Source organism: Castanea sativa, chromosome 6 (genome assembly GCF_040712315.1).
Source record: "Castanea sativa cultivar Marrone di Chiusa Pesio chromosome 6, ASM4071231v1".
NCBI classification, from domain to species: Eukaryota; Viridiplantae; Streptophyta; class Magnoliopsida; order Fagales; family Fagaceae; genus Castanea; species Castanea sativa.
This window is the reverse complement of record NC_134018.1, coordinates 12,069,785-12,073,691: the sequence shown is the minus strand read 5'-3', so window position 1 is coordinate 12,073,691 and position 3,907 is coordinate 12,069,785.

Sequence of the window (3,907 nt, the reverse complement as noted above, 5' to 3'; positions counted from 1 at the left end):
TATCCCATGAGTTTGGTAGTTTGATAAAAAATTGTTGTAACCAATATTGATTCTTGGTGGATTTATCAACAAATAATATTTTAGAAAAAATTTTAAGAGTACAGAATTGAAGCATAAATTCTTTTGGGGACTTGAACACTGAGCCCCTGGTGTTGTGTATCAACTCATTGGAATATCAAAGAATCATTTGCCTAAAAATTAATTTCCTTGCTTCAACTTTGTTTCTAGACCTCTAGAAGTTCTCCATAGAATCATGATTAATTGAATCCAAATTTACACTTGAAAGATGATCACCTTCCTTTAAAAAATGAGACTAAGAGTAACAACACTACAAATCTTTTCGTCAAAAAAATTGGGAGTACCTCTCTGTCATAGTGTGCCTAATTTCCCTTATTTATTATTTGGCGCTTGATTGCTTTACATGCTTTTTTTCCCCTTCATATAGAGCCATGCAAGAGGCAAAAGAAAAGAAATCAATTTGAGCTAAAAACTTGGGCCAAAATGGGCATTTGCCCCTTTCGCCCAAAGATGTAGAAAAATGCCCATGTTCTGAAACTATCTAGCAAAATGCCCCTGTTTTGAAACTCAATTTTCTAAAAATCAAGTTTCAATGTACTACTCAATTTGATAAAAATCGAGTTATTTGGAAAAATTCACATGGAACTCGAGTTCCGTAATTTTTTTTTTTTAAAGTTTGATTGCCTATAACTCGATTTTTTGTAAAACTCGATTTTTAGGAAATCAAGTTTCAAAATAGGGGTATTTTGCTAAATAGTTTCAGAACATGGGCATTTTGCTTCATCTTTTGGGCGAAAGGGGCAAAAGCCCATTTTTGCCTAAAAACTCGTATATGAGCTTCAACCTAGAATATGGACTTGATATATCTCTAATATCTCTAACAAGTAAAATAATAATAATAATAATAATAATAATAATAATAATAATAATAATAATAATAATAATAATAATAATAAGGGTGCTTTGCTTTAATATAGGGACGGACTAGGATTTCAAGCTGGGGGGGAGGGGTGGAGATAAGCAGAAAAAAAAATTCAAATACGCATCTATCTAGTATTAATAAATTATTAACCAAGACAAATACTCAAAAATCATTGTTTCTTAATATATTAAGATACAATCATCTACCAACAAAAACAAAAGACACGAAACACTATCGTTTCTTAATACAATCAGCTATGAAAAGGGAACTCAACGCTCTTTCAAATCTTCAAAATCATCTACGATTGAATCCAAACCAAATGTCGAAGCTATATCCTTTTCAATGTATAACATCAAAGAGTTCGTCAAAAAATCATTTTCCATTTTGTTTCGAAGGTTAGTTTTGACAACTTTCATAGCTGAAAATGCTCGCTCTGTAATAGCGGTAGAAACTGGAAGAGTAAGCACAAGTCTCACCATTCTATAAACAAGTTTGTAGTGTTTTGAATTTCCAGTTCTCACTAACCATTGACACAATTCAGATAAACTTTTCAATTTTTTGAACTCTGGATCTTGGACTACATTATACTCAAAATGATAAAGCTCCTTCTCCAACACTTGTTTGTCATAATCTGTGAAATCTTGTTGATAGAAATTCTTTACCAACAAACAAAGATCACTACTTTTGAAAGATTTTTTTTTTGAAAATTTTACTTGCTAATTTTTTTTTTGGGCCCCGGGGGAGGGGGGGGGGGGGAAGACCCCCTTAGGCCCCCACCTGGGTCCGCCCTTGCTTTAATAGAAAGTTCAAATGATTTATTGATAAAATCAACATAGACAAGACCCGGTAGCTAATATGATTGAGATAGAGCTATCATGTTTGACATTTTAGCTAGAAATGTGAACAATTATAATATTGTTATCTCTCACAAATTGAATTTTCCTACTGCTCTAATATAATCAAATTTGATATATAATTATATAAGCAGGGTGGGGGAGATGGAGCAGGTAAATTCCAAAAGGGGGCAGTTTGAGTCCAGTGCTTCCAGTGACACTGGACCCGTTGGGTTGGTGACATGTGTCAAAAAATGAACACATGTCAAAATCCCAACTGGTCCAGTGTCACTGGACACTGGACCTAGTCCAGACCCATTCTGAAAAGAAACAAAGAAGATGTAAAGAAAAGAAACTTTCTAAATAGAACTGAGATTTTCTATTACTGAATCAATGAAAAATGAGAGAGAGAGTATACAAATAATTATCTACTTTGCCTTTATATACAAAACGAAGAAAATAAATGAGCGGGAAATTAGGAACTAATTAACTCAACTAATCCTGACTAACTCCACTAAGTAACAGCTTAAGGCAAGAACCAATAGGAGCATGACATCTGGCCTGCATTGTAACTCATTTAGACTTGCAACCTTGCACGTGTTGGTTCTGTGTCTTCATTAAACAAAATGCTGCCGTATCTTGCACTTCTTTATTTCTTTTGGTGAAGCCAGGGGCAGAGGTATGTATAAGGGTGGGGGGCCATAGCCACCCAAAATTTTGAATTTTTTTTAAAAACATATATACAATTATTTTAATGTTTTCAAAATTTAGTCTACAAAAATAAGAGTTGGCCCCCTAAATATTTGAATTAGTCCAATAATACTCTAAAAAATAATAATTGGTCTAATAGTTATAGAAATATAACTTTATTTTTTACAATTTTATTTTTTATTGTAAAATATGCTCTTATATCTGTTAATAATTTGATAAAGTTTGGTATCAAACATGTTTGAATCTATCTTTTTCAGCCTGTTATGTGGCGATTAGTAAGTCATGGACTCATTAAAACTACACATGAAATGTATTTTTAGTTGCCACATAATGGGTTAGAGTAAGGTAGCTTTAAATATGTTTGGAACCTAACTTATTCCTCCAAGTTTTGGATCATTCATGTTTTAGAAAATTTCATTAGTACAATTGAAATATTTTTTACTTACTTTAGTATAAAATTTGATAATTTGTATTTAAAATGAAAATTTTTAAGAATTTCACTATAAAAATGGAAAAAATGAATTTTATTTTATGAAAGTTCGCCATCAGAAATAATTTTAATTGAAAATATTAAGCTCTTTTTTTGTGTGTGTGTGTGTATATATATAACTTATCATGTAAAAAAGGTGTGTGTATATATACGTGTGTATATAATAAAAAAGCGCGCGTGTGTGTGTGTGTGAGGGGGTTGTCTTGATAAATATATTAATGTCACAACTTGGCCCTCCCAAACAAAAATTTCTAGCTCTGCCCCTGGGTGAATCTTTTTGATGTTGTTTTCTTCTTCCTTTCTCTACTCCTCTGCCTTTTAGTTTCTGCTCTTGCTTAATTGATACAACTTCAACAAAAGAGAAACAAATAACATGTGTTGCATTTTAGTATTTTACAATCAAATTTGTAGTCAAATTTTGTTTAATATTATATATTTCTACATGAATTAATAAAGGACAAAGTTTGGCTCCAAATTGATTTAGAATCTGGAGTTACCAAGATATCAATTGATTTTTGGTAAGAATAGGGTTCAAACCTCATATTTTTTATTTGAAGACAGGTGGTTTTACCGATTGAGCTAATTAACTTTAAAAAAAAATAGTTAATTAAATGATAGTTTTATGGGTGCAGCAGTCCAGGGTGATTACTATTACCTCATGCGGATCACACGAAATCTTGGGAAGATCAAGTTCAAGGGGTTTGTTAAGGTTTTTTCTTTATTAAAAAGAAATAACAAAGGTATTTCTCAAGAATTAGTACCTTCGTACCAAGATCCTTTTAACTAAATTGTCTGATACATTCTGGTACCAAGAATTTTATATATATATATATATATATATATATATATATAATAATTAATAATCGAAACATTTGACTTTTTGTTGACTATATCTATATAACAATTTTCTGATTCTCTTCATATTAAAAGTTT